This window comes from Dermacentor silvarum, chromosome 4, assembly GCF_013339745.2.
Source record: "Dermacentor silvarum isolate Dsil-2018 chromosome 4, BIME_Dsil_1.4, whole genome shotgun sequence".
Classification (NCBI taxonomy): domain Eukaryota; kingdom Metazoa; phylum Arthropoda; class Arachnida; order Ixodida; family Ixodidae; genus Dermacentor; species Dermacentor silvarum.
Window position 1 is genome coordinate 24,442,510 of NC_051157.2, and position 19,256 is coordinate 24,461,765.

Sequence of the window (19,256 nt, forward strand, 5' to 3'; positions counted from 1 at the left end):
CACCTCGAAAAGCAGACATTTCATTTTCAATCGGCACTGAGGAAGTGGGAGAGGGGAGAGGGAGAGCCGCGGGTGAAGCACGCGGCCCGAGCAGGCGGGCGACGCGAGCGGCAGCCAATACGACCCACGCGGGGGATATTCGGCCGTTATAAAACGCTCGCCATAGTGCGCAGCAGCCCAGCCTTGCCCCCGTCTTCTGGCCATCCGGTCCCCCCCCCCCCCCCCCCTCCCCTCCTGCGTTTCCGCCCTTGAAACAAGCCGACTGGGACAAGCAAGATAAACGGTGCTCAGCACCCTCACCGCCTCTGCCTGCCTTCTCTACGGGTTGTTATATAGCCACGCAGGCTCGCTCGCAAGCCGTGCCTCCAAGGTCTCCCTCTCACACTACATTCGCGCGCTCGGTGCGCTGACAAATAGCGCTGACGTCAGCGCCGTACAAAAAAGTGCAGAATCGGAGCTTGTCTTCGTTACGCCTGTCAGCGCGGTCGTACGTACAGCACACGGCGCAGGTCCGTCGCCGCGTGCATTTCTGGCCCAGCCAGCCCAGGCTCGCCATCAGCGCAGCACCTTGTATAACAACGGGGAATGCGGGACACGAGAGCCCGCGAGAGGTAAAGCGCGCGCGAAATCAAAACAGCCGCGTAAACTTGGCACCGACGATACAGGGCTTGCGTTCGGAGCGTTAAGGGTCAGCGGTGTGCTTTCCGGAGGCTGCACAGGCATGCGCCGCATATTTAAAGCACTCGTTGCGTAAGAGCTGGGTTATTTCCTCGTTACGCCACGATTCCTAAAAGAAAGCACGAGCAGTAATAATACAGCGCGATCTATACGGCGACGGGTGGCCACGCCTGGCATACGCTTCGCTGTCTCGGGAAGCCAGAGAAACGAACGCCAGAAGCGAGTTACGGGAACAGCGCGAGATTGCCACACGTCAGGAAGCTGCGGCAATAAGTACTACTGCGAAGGTAACGGCTGGGAGGGGTTCTCGAAGCTCGTGATGTCACTCAGGCCGAAGAGGAACGGTGGCAGCTATTTCCGGGAGACTCCTTCCCAGGAGACAATAAGGAGAGCTAAGGCTCCCAAATTGACTCGAATCGTGACAGAGCGAGATGTCACTACTGTACCTCGTGCCCAATTTGTGCGTGTCTCTTTTCTTTTTTTTTTTTTTTTTTTTGGGGGGGGGGGGGGGTAATTCAAACACATGGAAAAAGAAGACGGGAGCGCCAATGCGCAGCGAAACGGCCAATCTCTTCGAAACGATTCGCAAAAAGGAGATCGATAATGGTGAAGCTTCAGAACATGCACCAAAGAAACGCGGTGCTTCCCCGAACTAAAAGAGCATCGGGCCCCGTCTCCGGGCGCCAATGACCACCCAAGAATGCTCGCTGTCACCTCCAAAACGTGGATTCCTGCTCTTGTACTTCTCGCCGAGACGACGAAGCGGGGGCAGCCAGAAGAAGTAGAATTGGGGCGGCGAAGCAATGTGATAAGCCCGGACGTGTATCCATTTCGCGAGCCCAGTGCCCCTTGCGAGCCACCTTGCGGAGACGATGACGAAAAAATGAAGCACTAAAACGCCAAGCAGACAAGCGATGCGCAGGAGAGAGAGACAATGGTAGGAAGCACAACACGCGATGTGCGCTGGAAAACGCGAAGAAGCAACGCGCGGTACGGGAGGCTTCGGAAGTTGAGGCTCCTGCCACAACTTTCCTCTATAGGAAGGGCCCAATTCCGAGGCGTGTCATTCAACGTGTTCCGGCATATTCGCACGAGAGAGCCGGGAAGAAGGTGGCACCCGAACCGAGTAGACGACCTCTTACGCGACGGGCCAGAGTTGAACGAAAATGAATAATCTATACGACGCGCAGGTTTCTAATCTGCCGAGTCGTGCACGAAAAGAGAGCCGGTCTCACACGAACGCCCAGCCAGCCTTGTTTCGTAGTGGTGTTACGTTTGTAAAATTTCAGTCTCTTTAAGTTGCTTCACAGCACTCGAACGAGACCTGCTTCTTTCACTCGGAGCCAGTTATCTCTGCGTGCAGCTCTAAAGCGTTTCCTCCTAGCCGTCACGCGTGGTGGCAAAGTACGGTGACTTCTGTTTTACTTCGTCTGCGTGTATGGGAAATAGAAAAAAAAAAGGGGGGGGAGGGGCGGAGGGGAGGCTGCCTAAGTAATCAGATTAGGGCTCGCCGAATATACTTCCGCGTCCAGTCAGGCGTAACAGGCTACTCTTGTTTACCATGGCGGACTGGTGACCACGAAGCGGGGGAAAGGTCTCGAAAGGGAAAAGACGCGCACCGTCGTCCTTCCTAAAGGACGATCACGATGAATGGATGACGCTGCCAAGCAAGCCAGCGAATGTGCTGTATTCCCTGCATATAGTGAATCCGTTAAGGCTGATTCACACTACGCCGACACGACAACGATTCTGGTCTGCCGACAGACGACAACAGCAGTTTACAGAACGCAAAACACTGTGGCCAACGGTTAATAAAAAAAAAAAACGCTGTCACCAACAGTCGGCAGACCAAAATCGGTGCCGTGTCAGCCTAGTGAGAATCATCCTTTACAGGACCGCCATAAGACAACTCCAGAACTTAATCGACCGCTGAAATACACAGGTCCAACATTAAGGAAACGCGCTTTCTTTAAAACGGAGGACGCAATTCGTCGATTGTCTTAATACTACAAAAAAGAAAACGCGATGGAACACCATTAGCAGTCCTGAAGTGCGTCCTTGTCAAAAAAAAATAATAAATAAATAAATAAATAAATAAGCCGCTCGAACGTAAGCCCGTTCTGGGCTTTTCTCTCAATATAACAGCTAATACTCGCCACGGGATATAACTAATTACCGGCAACGAACACTGTTATCCGAATGGTTCTCCAAGTACTATAGCTCGCATGTTTAGTAAAAAATTACTGCAAAGTAAATGCTTCCATTGAGCGCTACTGCATCTCTTTCTATCTCTTTTATGGCGTACAGAGCAAGAACCTTTTTAAGACGAGGTAAAATTCAATGTAGACTTCAGTCATACACACACAAAAAAGCGGAAAAAAAAAAGCAACTGCAACAGAATCCGCGAACTCTCTATCGGGAACACAAAGTTTCCTTGCTTTTTTTTTTTTTTTAACGCAATACATCTCAAGATAACCTCCGTGTAAAGCACTACAACGATACTAAAAAAGTGTTGTTAACAAGGCAAATAAAAAACGTAAGGGAAAAGGCGGTCCATGCTGTGCAGTGCGCCGAACGATCAAAGAAACGCGCTACTCAGTTTATTTCCAGAAAACAAGCCGAGCTGTACACACAATAGGCAAGTCGAAAAAGCAACAAAGAAAACGAACGTCAAAACAAGCAATCCCAATTTCGCAAGATGCCAACGTGATAAAGTATACAAGCAATCAACAACAAATGCGTAGATACTGCCGCCTTCATTGAAACACGTGCATTACCGATGCACGCTCGGAATAGCGGCAGGTGGTACGCTTCTTATCTCTTGCTCTGTTTCCCAATCGATTTTCAAAGGCTGCAAGGAAGTTCCACGCGAACGAGGTGCATAATTAAATTTTCTGGCGAAGTACATTCTGTATGCTACAAAGTACACGAAGCATTTCAAATTCGCTTACCAAGAATCTTTCTGCTGTTCGTCAACGGCGACGTCTGAGAAGTTAGGTACTTGGAACTCCTTTAACTTTGTTTATCGTAACATGTACACAAGAAATCAGGCAAAGGTTAAAATTAAACCCATCAGACTACGGTCATTGTAAAAACAATTGACCACTCTTACATAATTACACTGTGCATGGGAAGTAACTCCTGATGAGAGCCGGGAGAAAAAGAAGAAAAAAGAAAAAAAGGAGAGAGACAATACCTCAATAAAAGAGAGACAGAGAGAGAAAGAGAGATTAGTTTACGAGCATCATCCAAAATACGTCTCGAAATAAATAGAATAATATATTAGTTGCTTCTCATTTACTAATTCGTAAGAGCCACCACCTATTCAATATGCAAAAAAAAAAAAGGTTGTTCTTGCTCATGTCATTTAACAATCTCGTTTCCTTGCGTCCCACGTCCGGCTTCACTCTATATGAACTCACCGTTGTAAAACATGCCGGCGGCAAGCGCTGTAGTTTCCGTTTTCGGCATCAGGATAATTAAAATCAAATGGAAAACAGCGCACAATATCATTTCGCTGCCGTGTGGCTTTCTGCGCCGACCAGAGCGAGCCTTTCAAGCACCCACGCCAGTCGCTTGGGCTACCAAGAAATCAAGCATTTCGAGACGCTAGGCGAACTTCTCCTCTTCGGCTGTTTTCTTACGCCGTCATCACTCCCAAAGTATATAACTTCATGTTGTTATTGTTATATTTTATTAACTTATGCAACGAGATGTTGGTGTCTGTTAGACGGCGCCGGCGATACTCCTATTCTCTAAATTCAAAAAGTCAAACAACGAATACAGATCAGTAGCAACAGTTCTAAAGTAAAACAATTGTTTCTGATTATTTCACAAGCGTTCGAGTTTTCCTGTTGACGTACGCACGGCGCGGTCCTCGTTGGTGGGAAACACAGCGCACGCAAACACACACACCAACACCACAGGAGCACGATAATACCAGCGAATACGCGAAACACGTTTATATGAAAATGTTCTAAAACTAATCACTTCGACGAATACAGCGGTGTGATCAACGTTACAATAATGAAAATTCAATTTCCTCATTAAATCATTGACGGGGAACTCGTTAGAGTTGCCTTACGTTAACGGATAAGAACGAAACCAACGACAATATGAACTAATATTTATCATCTGCGCAAAAAAAAAAAAAGAAAATGCAACTCCGTGCGCAATCACACATGCTTAATTTCTATTTTTGTTGTCAGTATAGTCAGAGTGTTCATTAATCCCTTCGCCTGAATGGGAGTGATGACTAAACTGCAACAGCCGAACAGAACGAGAAGGTAGTTTAATTAATATCATCCCTCCACTGCCAGACAGCGTGCGGCGGTGGGGCGTTGAAATTAATTTTAGCCGGCACATCACGCGACAACCTTTTAGAAATCGGCGACTGTACCTCTGGTAAAGCGTGGGAATTGTACTCAAGGTAAAGCGTTGGCAGGTTACGTCGTGAATATATTGAAAGACAGGGCTAACTTCGGACTAAGTTTACAACACGCAAAAAGCGTGTCTCCTGATGCTCTTATCAAAAACTGCTTGCTGCGCTTGCTACGAAATTTCGTGAACAGCTCGTATGTGTGCGTCTTTGGGTACGAGTGCTGTTTGTGTTCTATGCGATCATTGTGCGCATACCCTAATTATATCACCCAGACGCTGGAGTAGCATGCCAGACGATCAGTCAGGTTAACAGCTCCAGCTTATCATTAAAGTATTCCTGTCCCTTCGAAAGCGCCCGCGGTGTCCATAAAAGCTGTCGAGCGCGGAAGGTCGTCATCTTAGAAACGCAGAGAGGTTGGTCGTGTGGTCAGGCGGAGGAGATACACACGTGCGCAAAGATAAACAGTGCGTCCGAAGCTTGACGCGCAAGTAGGCTATCACGGCGAGCTATCTCGAATCACCATCGCCCGTCGGCCCGTTGTCAGTGGGTGCCACTCGAAGCCGCAGCAGGAGCCAGTATACCGCTTTTCCTCGCCCGTTACAGATATGGCCGAGGAAGAGGCGCACGACGAAGCTTCTTGGGAGGAACAACGGCGAGCCGGCATGCAACCTGAGAGTCTGTGATTACTATCGAGGGTGAGCCTAACATCATACCTTTGTTCCGAGGCCTCTTCAGTGCCGTAATTGTTTGGAGATCGGGCACTTCAGCGGTATATGCAAAAATTCGACCGTGTGCCCAAACTGCTCTGAGCAGCACAGCACCGAATGTTTGCCGTGCGACTGACTTCAAGTGTGCCAATTGCTCTGGTCCCCATGAAGCGTCGTCGAAAGACTGCCCGAAACACAAACCAGAGCTGAAAGTCCTCAAACAATTGCTGAGAGACAACTCAACGCACAACTCAACGCACGAAGCCGTCGGTTGCCAATGTGCGACGGCTTCGTGCCCACCGCAGACGATCTTCGTCTACTAAACCTACTGATGCCGTCGTAAGGAAGACGCTATACTTCCTACAGCAGGTGCTCCCAAGCCAGTCACCCCACACTGACAGAACGGTGTCTGGTGACGCAGTGAGTACTTTATACCCAAAATTTTCATATAAGCACATGTGATTGTATTAAAGACCCTAGTGCAGCTGTATGGCCAATTAACAGGTGACTCTCTCTTCCGATCTTTTCTCGTAAGCAAGTGTGACTCGCATTTGTAAACAACTTAGCTCTAATTCGCAAAGGTTAATAACGTCCTCACAAATCCGAGATATCGCATTTGTAAACAACTTAGCTCTAATTCGCAAAGGTTAATAACGTCCTCATAAATCCGAGATATCGCATTTGTAAACAACTTAGCTCTAATTAGCAAAGGTTAATAACGTCCTCATAAATCCGAGATATCAGGCCAGATAACCTATATGATCGAAGCATGCATCTATCCGAAGTTAGTGTACTGAATTAGGCGATCATTTATTCCAGTAATGATAAAAGCTGGATGTCCGAACAGTATACGATATGCGCCTCAGCCACAAAGCAATCAGGACGGCGGCTTATCGTGAGTAGGCCGATGCGTGGAAGCAGTGTAAGGGACACAAAAGCAAATGTTTAGTAGGCGCGCCTCTTCACGAAAACGCTTTTGTTGAGAGTTTCTAGCCTAACTTTGAATTGCAGGTAGCCATGAGAAGCCCGCATAAGTACATACGACCGTCGCCAGTATGCATAACTATATATATATATAAATCCTCTTATCATCGCTGTACAAGAAGGCATAGATCGCTCGCGAGATAGCCGACGTGCCATGGCTGGCCTTTCTCAACTTTCATGTCCCAGTTTCCGTTATGCCTTCGGAAAAAGCAAAACTACGTAATCGAAACAAAATACAAAAATGTCCGGCGTAGCGTTCATACACATATTTCATCTTTCTTTTTGCTCTCGCGTAGCGGCAAAAGCGAGTGTTCTTGGCACCTCCCGCGCGATAAATTCCCTTTCAAGGCATTTCCATTTGTCAGAACGGCGCTGTCCTCGAAGGAGGTGTGCTTCTCAGCCGCACATATTTACAGCAGCAGCCGACAAAAGGGACAAAACCTTTCACGCATCCGTCGCGGAGCGCGACAGAAAAGCTCCACCCCTGCCGATCTTTCACGCAGCTAACCACGAGCGCAAACAAACAGGGCGACGACGCGCCAGGGTCCAGCGGACTATACCACGCGAGCCAGTTGACAGCCTCGTCCGTAGTACTCCCCGTTTCTCGGAATCTGACAGCTCCATCATCTCTATCAGCCGCACAATGCTCACTCGTTTTTTACTTCGCCTCTCGCGCCTCCCGCCGCTTGTATTATTCTTTGGCAGCAGCGCTCGTGGTGCACGTACGGTCGACCGGTTCGCCGATGGAGCCCGTGCCCGTCGGGCGGTTCAAGCGCTGGCAGCGGCTCGGTGAGTGCCGCTCTTCCGGGCATGCGTCCAACCTGCTATAAACATTTCGGCCTGTCAAAGCCATTCACGTCGTCCTCGAGAAGCGTCGCCCGCTTCTTTGCGTCCTACCTTTCGTACCTTCCTCTAATCATTTTCTTTCCTTCAATTTTTTTCTTGAAGGTGCAGTGTGACAATGAAGGTTACGGAACCCAATGCGCTCGAGAAAAAAAAAATTAACATTTACGCACCTTACTGGTGCATGAACCACAAAAAAGAGATTATTATTATTATTATTATTATTATTATTATTATTATTATTATTATTATTATTATTATTATTATTATTATTATTATTATTATTATTATTATTGGGGTCCTTCAATTTTAAGCATGTGGAACAACTTCAGGAACAAGGAATAAATTCGGGCGGGCAGGTGGCAGATGACGTATGCTCCGCTGGCACAGCGGATATGTGATTCTCTCTGTCTTAGACATAAGGAAATGGTGGAGGCTAAATGCAAGCTCGTGCGAAGCCTTAGCGTCGCCTCTGTGTCCCGTGAGATGCACGAGAATCCTTAGCAACGTTATTCCCTCTGTAATGACCATGTGTCTCGTCTGACACTTCTGCCATCGAAAGCATCACATAGTCTCGCCTCATTTCTGCTCATAAGGTCATTTAAAGGTTAGTAGATAGTACCCAATCGAAGGCACAGCCGCCGTGATCCACGTGTAAGTCTACATATAGCAACGACCAACAACACGGAACGCATTTCCGACGCACTTGTGGCGTGGCCTGCACCTGGCGTCGGCCTGTACATTTCATACTGCGCAGTAAACACGCTGTTCTGACTGTTATGCCGTCTGAATAATGTACCGTGGGGTTAATACGAAGTGTCCGCGTCTAACTAAAGCGCCTCATTTGCTAGAGTAAACCCGTGACTGTGAACTTAAGCACGTGTGTCCCGGTGCAGCATAGTCGATGAATCAGAACTGCGAAGAGCCGGGTTAACTACGCCACTCGAAATGCGGGTTTATGCACGGCGGCGGACAAACATGAATCCGTGTGGGCATGCGCTATGGTCGAGGCATTCAGGCGCGTCTACTAACCATACAAATAGTGTATGTGGGTGCCCTCTGGATAAAGGCAAAGATATGGCTGCCGGTTGGCATTGCGGAGCACAGACTTTGATTTCTGACAGCCTATATACTTTCGCACATGCCGGTAGTAAAAAGAAAATGAAAGTGGAAGCAGTTTCTCCTCACAGAAGGTCGTAGCCGTAGCCGAAGATTCTCGGGTGTATACTCGAAGCGCAAGCAAGTGATGTTTCCTTTACGAGGACTCTCATAACTAAGATGAAATGCTCAGAAATTATATTAAAGACAACTGCCCTGCGCAGAAACGGTTCGAGCTCGAAATGCTAATCTTCATCCACCGAGACCATGAAATAGGAGAATTACAAGCACGAACCCTCTCCTTCCCCACCCCCTCTTCCCCTGCTTGCTTGTGTTGACAAGGTTCAGTTTTTACTATGAAAGATCAAATGGCATAAGCGCATCCCTTGTCCTGTACTTATGCATAATGATAATCGCAAAACTTTCAGCACTCACAGTAAAGAGGGCCGCTGCAAGCCTGCAGTGAGAGGGCGAGGGAAAAAGAAGCAACAGGACTAAAAGCAAGACAGCGCCACTTCCTCACCTCTGCAAGTTATATGCAAGCTTCGTAGTTGGCCATCTAGGCGGTTTCTTAGAACCAATGCAACGGGCGTCCACGACTGTATTGTGGAGTGTAACCGGCCTGGTTGGCCAAAATCAGTCACGGAGAGCGCACGCCGTTGAACGAGCGCTTAAATAGCATTTAAGATTATACGTATGACCTCTACAAGTATACGTTACAATGTACACGCCCGCCCCGGGCGAGTACAGTTTGTAGCGTTAGAGAATCGTGTAGCACAGAGCGCCTGCACCCACGACGACGAGCATTCGTGGGCAAAGCGCGGTGGTACCAAGGTACAAAAAGCCGGCGTGATTGTCCAAGAAAAGTCAAGCAAGAGCTGGCCCACTAAAGCCGGTGGTGGCACGCGAGCGCATGATTCATCAACACGAATATCTCGGGAGCCGGAACACCCAGCGTGAATGCAAAGAAGGAGCCGCGTAGGTAGACGAGCCGCCCCGCTAGGCGAACGCGCGATGTCGTCTTTGCTTCTGAGCGCACCTCTTTATTTTTTTATTTTTTTTCGTCGTTATTTCGTTTAGTTCACGGCGCTCCGAGGGTCGCGTCTCGTGCGCTAGTCACCGCTGCCAACGCGGCGCGGAGGGCCGCCCGGCCCCCTGCGCCGTGCGTGGTGTGTACCATGCGCGAAACGGCGGGCGCGCGCGTAATTCGAAACCATCGTTAATAAAGCCGAGCACGCCTTTCTCGCTTCATTCTTCACGCATCGCGGCCTCCAGCGGGAACGGCCCGCGAGTCCACTAAAAGGGCGGCCCGAACAACAGCGTCCTCGGGTCAGCTTCGGTCGCCGGGCGGGTGTACGCCGCATTGAATCCTAACATAAACCCAAAAAGCAACTTTTAACGGCTCACCCAAGCCCATCGACGTATGCTTGCGCAAGAGTGATCGGTCTATACGAGCAATGCAACGGTTGTGTTCATTATAACTTCTCAAGAAACACAAAGAGCAAATAAAGGAAGCAGGCTATCACAAGCACCTGAACAGCAGGGAAGTCCTGTCATTTCTTTTGCAATGTTCGACATAAAGGACGCTATGCCCGGAGCACCAGCACTGCACACATTAACAATGAAATAAAACAATGCGGATAGAAGGCGAAGCTCTGTCATGGAAAATATATAAAATGCCCAGAAACTTTCCGAGAATTTTATACAGATTGAAAGGTTTCGGACAAAGCTAGGGCCGGTAGGGTTTCCTATACGGGAAGCGGCGTCCCTGGAAGATGCATGGAGTGGCATGCACGCCCGCATGATATTTCATACGTGCCGCAAGGCCAGCATGAAGCCGACTCGGCGGTCTGTAGCGACGAGACCCGCTCTTCGCTGCGTGTCCAGAGCAACCGATCTGGTCGCGGCGCTATCACCTTACACGATTCCCGAACGACAGAGGCGTGGGGAGGGTCGCTCCCGACGGCATTTACATGCAAGACGCAGCGATGAACGCTGCGTTGAAGTTACGAGAGCGAGCACGTGATCGGTGTACAAGGCAAAAGAAGGGCGGGTGTCTCCGTACACACGCGCGCGAACTATAGGGCCAAGGCAGGACGAACCAAGGCGATCCACAGGGGACTTGCGCTATGTGACTCGAATGTTCGGTGCAGTGGGCCAGAGGTTAATGGCCACAAACAGCCAAGCTAATTATAGGAGGATAACATTCTCGGATAACATTTCACTAAGGTCTCATTGCGGGTATTCACCCAAAGTGTCTATTGTACTCTAGGGAAGACTCAAAATAAATCTTGAAATGCGACAACTGATCGAGAAGTGAGACGGAGAGAAACAATTTTTGTACACCTAAACATAGTAAACATAGTATGCATTTTTTTTAATAGTTACGGTTTCTTTTGTCAGGCTTTTCAGAATCTGCTTTCGCGGTTGAAGTTTCACTACAAGCAGACAGCGTGCTCTGACTCACAGATGCATAACCAACGTGAACCGCGCGACAAACACAACGAATGGCCGACCCAAAGAGAGCGCGCCGCGATGGCCGAAACGGAAGTGGGCAGCCTTCGAACTGGTCGTATACAACCTCCGCGTCCATGCAGACCGTCTACATGGTCTGCTGCCTGGATACTGGGAAGCCTGAAAACAGCACTCACGTTCGGCAGTACGCGAGACAACACTTCGCGGAAGAAACAAAGCACCAGCGGCCACTTCCGGCGATCGGCTGCGCGGCTCCATCGCCCGCTGCACGCATCTGCGCGCGACTACACGAGGGACAGGGCGTGCGAAGGCCGGCAGCAGAAATTAGCCCGCGACGTCGGCGATGAGCACGGCCGCGAATTAATCTCACGGGCGGTGCGCGGCGTAGAATTACGATGCCCCTTCGCGCAGGCGGGGCAGCGCGTAACGAAGGCATTTACTACACACAGTGCGCGGCGACTACACGCCGCCGGCAAAGTGGTCACGCCTCGACCGGCGAAGGAGGCGAACAGTGAGCACGGCATGCCTCGCCACCTGAGCAGTAGGCGCTTGCATGTCCAGCGAAATAACGCAGGCTCGCTGGCGGCTAATGCACGCACGCCTCGCGCTGTTAATGAATGTCGTAAACAGCTCTCTGCGGGGACCGCTTGCCAGCTCTGCGGTCGCTCCGAAGGCCCTCCCCGACGCAAAGTTTCGTTCCGCCTCGGCATCGAGCAAATCCGACACCGTGCCATTCGGAATCGCTGTTTGTAGGATTGCGCGTTCGTGTGGAAGAGCGTCTAACCCCTTCAACGAAGAGATTCCGGCATTGGCCCCTCGTTTCACGCACCGTCGTTGTTACAAGGACGTTTGCCGATCGCTGTAAGAACGAACAATTACTTCTTTTATTTTTGTAGTACACAAGCATAATAATGATAACTGCACTGTACATGCTGTAAGAACGAACAATTAGTCCTTTTATTTTTGTAGTACACAAGTATAATAATGAGAACTGCACTGCAGATGTCATATCGTCTGTGCACGGATTAAATGCCAGTAATGTTGGCGTAGTGTTTTCCGGCGTGTGTAGCAATGGGACGAAGTCCGTGGCACTTGAATCAGTGAGCCGGATGAGTAAATGCTATTGATCATGCGGCTGGCAGCAGCGCTGGAAACGAAAATGTTCGTTGAGGCAGGCTATATATATATATATATATATATATATATATATATATATATATATATATATAAGTGCGTATGTATGTATGTATGTATGTATGTGTGTAGTGTGTGTGTGTGTGTGTGGTGTGTGTGTGTGTGTGTGTGTGTGTTGTTGTGTGTGTATGTATGTATGTAGTGTTGTATGTGATGTGTGTGTGTGTGTGTGTGTGTGTGTGTGTGTGTGTGTGTGTGTGTGTGGTGTGTTGTGTGTGTGGTGTGTGTGTGTGTGTGTGGTGTGGTGTGTGTGTGTGTGGTGTGTGTGTGTTGTGTGTGTGTGTGTGTGTGTGTGTGTGTGGTGTGTGTGTGTGTGTGTGTGTGTGTGTGTGTGCGTGTGTGTGTGTGTGTGTGTGACATGCGTGACAACATTATGACAACATTATGCGTGACAAACATGAGCGGATAAATGAAACGTACGGATATTTGATGCGCAATCTGTTAACCGCTATTCTATAAGTGCACTCTCTCAATGCACCGAATTAACTATGGAAAGGCGAGAACAGGAGTGTTCGTTTACATTATGTCCTGAGCACCCTTTCATCAGATGGCGCATTATACTCCCTCAAGTGAACTATACCACGCTAGGGAAAGTCCAAAAACAACCATAGTTCTCTTGATCTGTTCCCCTGTTGGCGCGGGTGCAGAGAAATAGGCGCGCAGACGGCTACGAACGAGGATGTAGAGAGCGAAACAAAGAAAGAAGGAAGGAACAATTGTACAAAGAGAGTGAGAGAGAGAGAGAGAGAGAGAGACAGCGCAGCAGTACTCCCATGGGACGCGAGAAGAGGCTTTGGCAGTAGCATAAGCGGAGCTCGGGCTACCCATAGATGCGAATATGTCTGACACAAGAGGGGCGCCTTGATAAAGGGGGCACGCGAGATCAGAGTGCACAAGTAACACGGAGGTATCCGCGCACTTTGCGCGGACACACACTACAGCACGCACACAGCTAATACGAAGCCCCGGGAAGGGTTTGCGCGTGGTGGTAAAGGGGTGCCAGTGTTGCAGTCCGAAAGCAATTTAGTAGCGAACCTTCCCGCGGGGATAGCGAGTGCCATTTCTGCGAATCAAATCAATGCGCCCCCGCGCCACTTACGCGGCAAGCTGCGAGTGTCTCTCCCAGCGAGGAAGGGGATCCAGGCGCCGAGCCTGTACGGGACATGGGAGGGTGTTGCACAAGCACTCGTACAAACAAGCAGCTCTACAGGAGCACGCGCAATGGCAGCAACAGGCGAGCACGGAAGGGTTGGAAATACCAGGAACGGCATATCACCGAGCAGATGGTAGGTCTGCAAGAGGCACGTGGAGGCTATAAGAGAAGTCGTGCAGAGGAGGCACTCGGAGCTTGCTAAGACGGATGATGCTAACGAAAGCTGCGCGCTCGTTATGCGCATTGCGCAGCTCAGACATTTGCTAAGGTTAGCCGAGTCCTGAGCGGAGGACTGATGGCCGAATAAACAGAGGGGGGAAAACTATACGGCGCCGGCATAGAGTATGCGAATATAAAGACGCACATACGGCTGACCGGTCTGATGCTATGACAGAGACCCACAACCGACCGCTGCACACTCTGCCGTTTTAGCATAACAAGCGCGTGAAGATGAAGGAAGCAGCGATTGCTCTCGCGAGCGCTCGCATAGCTGCGGGCCCTTCCTGTCGGTGTGCAGCAAGCAGGGCGGAGTGACTGCGTCGTGCGTGCCAGGGACAAGCCCCGCTCGCTAATCATTTCGCGCGTAATAACTCTATCTCCTCGCGCCTATCGCGTGATAATGCCGGCCTTCCGAGGAAATTCGCATCACGCCCAGTGGCGGACTTGGCTCGCTCGAGGAACGAAATGTCCGGAAAAGGCACGGCGCCAGCTCCGGCAACTCGCCTTGGCCACGGCACATTGCGGCAATAGCCATGCCAGGCACGTCCGTTTGCGTGCACTGTGTGCCTCTTCTTCCGCAAAATAAAAAAAATAAAAAATAAAGGGGGAGGAGAAGTGCTATGGCGCGGTGACACCTTAGCCGGTGCCTTCTGTTGCCTGTATAGGCTTCCGATGATATACGTATAGGCGTTGTGTAAACGAAGCCAGCGTTGCTACAACTAGCGGATACCTTATACACAACCACCCCGTTGCTCGTTCCTATGTATTGCTGAGAGGAAGTACGACGATAAGGCGTCTTACAGGACGACCAGAAGCAATGAAAGAGGGTGTGGTGTGTACGGGTGCTTGTGAGACGCAGCAGGAGAACGTGTGGCCGCATGACTTCATGAAAATGAAGCGTACGTTACGAAGTAAGTTACAAAGAAATTCACTCAGTGCCACCTCCACGACTTAATCCAGACTGAGTCGGATTAATCTCAAGCGCTTGTCGTACGCAAACACAGATACGCCGACAGTTTGGCGATCTTCCAAGGTGTGACGAAATTCACGACGGCTGAAATGCAGCTTGCCGGTGTTTGTAAATGAAGGAATTCGGAAGTAGGAGGAATGGGAATTGCTGCGAAAAAGTTGAATAGGGTGGCATGAAGATTTATACCGGCAACGTGGACATATAGAGGCGTGAGAAACAGGAAGGAGATAACATTGCATCCTAAGACCCAACGTCCCAATAAAAACATGTACTAAAACATGTACTACGTTATAATTTAACAGACCTAGTCGAACCTGTCTGTGGTAGTCAAGCCATCGGATATGTACGGCCTTCGCCTTCCGTCGCCTGGAAGTAGCTGCCGCAGGTTTTAAGATCGGTAGGAAAGGAGCGACAGAAAGGAGCACTTTCGAAATCGCTCGCACTTTCATCTCACTGGCGACACGTGGTACAGAAGAAGTGAACAGCAGATCACTTTTTTCATTTTTTTTTTTCAAGAAAACAAAGAAAGACGTGTAACGTGCTAGAGGACTAGCGCTCGTTGTTTCTCAAAAGAGGAATCACCACCGGGGTCCGCACGAGTGGTGTCCGTCAGGAAGCACGCGCGCGGCCAGAAGGAAGCCAAGCCGTCGTGACAGAGCGGCGCGCGAACCTGCCGCCACCGGACAGGTTTGCCGGCGCTGTCCCTCTCGGCGGGGCCTCTCCTCGGCATCGGTCACGTGGCAAGGGCGCGAAAAAGGGCGGCCACCGCGAAGAGAAGTCGAGCCGTCACGCGACGTCGACGCCCGTCCGGAATCCGAACGACTGCACAAGGACGTGTGATGCAACGCCGCCGAACGGGCCGCCCTGCAGACCGCAGATCAAGCGCGCACATATTTTGGCCTCTCGTGCACGTGTTCGCGTCTCGCTCTTCCCGCGAGCGACCCACAGCTTTAGAAGAGCACATTTCCTTCGTCCCCCCCCCCCCCCCCCCCCCACACACACACACACACACTTTTTTTTTTTTTTTTCTCCCACTAAGCGAGCGAGAAAGTGCGCCGCCGCCGACAGAAATGAACCGAAATGAGATCGGCGCACGGAAGCGGTCGTTAAAAGGGACTACCCGCGGGGGCAAGTCGCATTCCCGCGCATTCCTGCAGGCGCGGGTGTTCCGCGGGACACGCTGCACGGGTGCTCGCTGCGAACGCAGGATCTTGGAGTGCGAGGCTGCTGCAGCTGCTGCTTGCGCAGGCAACACTCATTTCAATTTATGCCTGCTCAGTTTCAATCCGAACAGTGAGTGGCGCGACTTGCTTCCCAGCGAAGATCGATAACCCTCGGAACGAGAGTTCTGTCTCCGCAGCGCCACTTTCCCGATGTAATCTCCGTGCGACCCATATCTAGCGGTCTGATTGCCCTTGTAGACAATCCGTACTTACACAGCTGCGCATTTCTGCCAAACCAATTATTCACATCTCTATCCGCAAAGCAGCACCTCTTAGATACAGGCAACTTTACCCTCGCGAGAGGACACAAGCAGCTGGCGCTGGGCACGACTAAGCGAACCAAACGTTGTCGCGACACGTCACAGCAATTCACCGTGAACGCTTTCCATACGAAGAACATATCGCATCCGCTTCCTACACGCAAAACTGAAGTGCCATGACATATTTTGACAAGGACTTCTGAGCCTTCGCGGAGAATAGGAGCAGTAAACAGGGCGCAATATTACTGAAGTCCCGTATCGCGCTGCTTTCGCTTTTTCCAAAAAGCCTAAAGCACGCAGCAGTCAAGAGAAACGAGCAGTCGTTTCTCGCCTACCCAGGGCGTGCAGTTTGTTGAGAAATACTATAGGCCCAAGCCGAAACCCATGACGCAGTGGCCGCGTCCATGTTGCTGCGGCTCCGGCGATTGCGTTCGTGGCCCGACATCCTGGTTTTGCTTATTTGCTTCTTCTTTCCCTCTTTCATCCGTCATCATATAACGCCGTGGAGCAGTACGCTATGCCTGCCGGTAGGTTAACCTCCGCAGCTATTATTAAACTTTCTCCGTCTCTCTTATCGTACCCGAACCTGCAGTCCACGTATAATTATACAGCGAAGTTCTTAAAAAGTATCTGGTTCACTCTAAGTTCCCCTTGTCAGGATAAGGTCATCGTTCTAGTGCTAGGTGCGAACTGTGTGCTGGCTAAGGAAAGGGGCACTTGGCGCCATCAATTCGTTTGTCACGCTGCATGAAACGGGTCGCTGAATGACAACACATTTAGGCGAGAACAGGACGGCAACGCGAGCGCGTCCCGTTTCTCCCTTAGCAGGTATACAAGGCGCAGATGCGAACGCTATTCGAACGAAAGTTCGTCGACGTGGTGGGCTCACGACCATTATATATACGCCTCACGTCAGCGAGCACACTGGCCTAACGAAGACGGCAAGGTGCCCCAAGATCGGCCCGCGAATAGAAACGCCCGCGGCGACAGCGTGCAGCATTCTCACGTGCTCTTTTGTACACGTGCATGTCTGCGCGGTGGCGCCGTTCCAAACGTGGAAACTCGGTGTGTACATAATTTATTATTACACGACGAGGGTAAATGCCACCGAGAGCTGCCCTCATTTGAAATGTATCGGGAGTCCGCACTGAACGTGACTTGATGCTTAACTACGACATCGACGCGCTCCGTATACGTAGACACACAGCGCAGACGCGTCGACGACCATACGTGTTAAATACTCGAGGAGGAGAGGTAAGCCATCGCATGCACTATCACTACTTTGTTTTCTCCGCGTTTGGAATGCGTTCTCAAAATAGGCAACGACAATTGGCATCGTTGCAATATACACGAAGTACAAGCTCGTGTACATGTAAAGCTACACGACAGGAATAGACGATGGGGGCCTAAGTGATACCCTTCCTCGGAATATACATGCAGTCTCAGTGAGCCGCGTTGCTACAGGCACGGAACTGCGAGCTAATATCTGGCGAAGACGTTGTAGACCAGAAATGGCTCGCCGGCTGACCAAGCTGACACTTTATCAAGGCTGTCTACTCTACTCAAGCTCAATTACCAGTTCAATTAGCAATGAGGAAACATCAAGGTGTAAACGAAACGTGAACGAGCAATCGAGTGCCAGAAGCCCTGCAAGAGTCGACCATGCCAACCCAGCCTATGTAAAGAGGGTTGCGAACAGGGCCTGTCACAATCGATGAAAACCCGAGAGGACACAGCAATCGTTACAAAATGCGACAAGGCAGCGTGAAATGAAATACGATACTACGACAACAAGTGTTTCACAACGCCGTTCGCATCACACGTAATACTAGAAGGGAGTTTATAATGCGGAACTCATTACCTTCGAACGATTAAAAAGTACACAAGAAACCCCGGGAAGGTTTCTAGAGAAAAAGAAAGTAAGAAACAAATACGATGATCAAGCATGGAGCGGTACTCTTATTTCCTGCCTGACTTCACGTTTACTCCTGATGCCAAGACGAAGCTTCTAAACCAAACAACAAACCGCGCATCAATTTACCTCCTATGTGCACATGAACTCCTTAACAACAATAACAAAAAAAAAAAGAAAGAAGAAAAAGCTTCTCACTGAATAGCCTTGAAATGCAATCACATCCACCACTTGCTACAAATGTTTCAACGTTGTCTTGTTTTCCTTCAGGCCGGCATTTCTTTTCCAGGCACTGGCTGCTAGGCTTACATTGGAGGGTCATTAATACTGCTCCGTCTTCATCAAGCCAACAACCGAGGCGCACCTGGGAGCAATCCAAGTTCCGCTTTATCATCGTCGACTACACGGCTGACTTCAACATCCTGCATGCAGCGCATCTCGCATTTTGTTATGCGCTGCCTTTTCTTTTTTTCTTTTTGTTGCCCTGGCGCACACACAGGTACACGCCTAGGTGACCTCACACACACAAATTATTATGCAGATATGTAGTAACGATTTATTTACGCTGGTACATTTGGGCTTCTGAGCTTGCTCGCACCCCTATACTTTCAGGCGTACATTCTTTTCTAAGGGCCCTTCAACGACGCGAATGACAACCTGGTTTTCAAACCTCGATCCAACACTCTAATGTTAAGTGCCACGATGTCTGCAATAGAGAGTAATTGATCGGAGTCCCAGAGAAAAGCAAGGGCTATTAAACACTACGTAGCAAATGCCTCATGATTAACTTTGACCGCCTGGCGTTTGTTAACGTGCATGCGCCCGAATCGTCTACAATGTAGCACACCATGCATCTACTCAAGTGTGCGAATCAGCGCTGTCGACCATAAACCTGGAATCATTATTTCGTGCCGCCCCTCATGTTACCAGCATTGTAACGTTGACAGTCATATCCTTTAACCTGTCATTTCTTATCTAAGCAATGTTGGCAACGAAGAAAGAGTTCCGGGCATTACGCGACGTTTTGAGGGCCTTTTAATCTGCCCATGGTGGAACAACAGAAGCGACAATTCGATCATTCGTTGCATATATCAGAGGCAGAATTTTTTTTAAAAGCATTTTCGCATACGCCCCTATAGTATAGGTAACGTTACAGTTA

At 49.8% G+C, this 19,256-nt stretch overlaps 1 protein-coding gene across 8 annotated transcripts in view; it reads right to left on the reverse strand.

The window, feature by feature from the left end:
- Window positions 1-19,256, reverse strand: part of LOC119449630 (rho GTPase-activating protein 7-like) — a 411,144-nt gene that overhangs the window by 63,485 nt on the left and 328,403 nt on the right. The gene's annotated exons all lie outside the window — the stretch shown is intronic.